The sequence below is a fragment of the Myotis davidii genome, unplaced genomic scaffold (genome assembly GCF_000327345.1).
Source record: "Myotis davidii unplaced genomic scaffold, ASM32734v1 scaffold2325, whole genome shotgun sequence".
Classification (NCBI taxonomy): Eukaryota; Metazoa; Chordata; class Mammalia; order Chiroptera; family Vespertilionidae; genus Myotis; species Myotis davidii.
The window spans coordinates 319,202-319,978 of record NW_006295913.1 but is presented as its reverse complement, the minus strand read 5'-3'; the positions used below and the strand labels follow the sequence as shown (position 1 = coordinate 319,978).

The 777-nt window shown below is 53.8% G+C and overlaps 1 protein-coding gene across 3 annotated transcripts in view; it reads left to right on the top strand.

The window, feature by feature from the left end:
• Positions 1–777, top strand: part of PTPN5 (protein tyrosine phosphatase, non-receptor type 5) — a 31,050-nt gene that overhangs the window by 20,531 nt on the left and 9,742 nt on the right. The gene's annotated exons all lie outside the window — the stretch shown is intronic.

The following is a 777-nucleotide window of genomic DNA, read 5'->3' as shown; positions in this document are numbered from 1 at the left end:
ATGTGAGAGAAACATATTGATTGGTTGCCTCCTGCTTGCGCCCTGACCAGGGCATGGGCCGGGGAGGAGCCTGCAACCGATGTAGGTGCCCTTGATCAGAATCCAATCCAGAACCCTTTGGTCTGGAAGCCGATGCTCTATCCACTGAGCCAAACCGGCTAGGGCTAGCCCTGTGCTTTGAAAGCTATAGAAAGCCCTCCCTCTGGCTGCTACTTTCCCACGCTCCTCCTGTCCGACATCACCAGGCATTGACCCTGCCCCTTTGACATCTTTCCACCCCTGTGGCTGTAGCTTAGGGACGTCTAATCACCTCCTCTCTAGACTTGTGCTACAGCCTGCAGCTGCCTCCTGTTGGACTTCGAGGGGCCCAGTAAATGCCACCCCTGTTTTACCTGCCTGAATGCTCAACCAGTTAAGAGCTAAGTCCTAGGAGATCACGGTATCGTCTTTATTTTTGTTGGTGAAGATGAGGTTTAAAAGGAGGCTGAAGTATGTAGCAATAGTGAGCTTCCTAATACCCCCAGATTTAAGCTTTCTACCCACCCCATGTGGTACTGGCATATCATGGGCCCCAAGGGGCACCCCTATAATTCTTTCCTGGCAGGAGGGCCCAAGAGGAGGAGGATGGAGGAGGCTGGGACCCAAAAGCCCATTCCTCAATCAAATGCACCCGTCAGGCTATTTGCCCACCTCTGTGGGCAGGATGGGCGAGAGGCCATGAGTGTTTGAGGAAAGTCTCTCCTGGGAGAAGCCAGGGGGATGGGGAACTGATGTGCC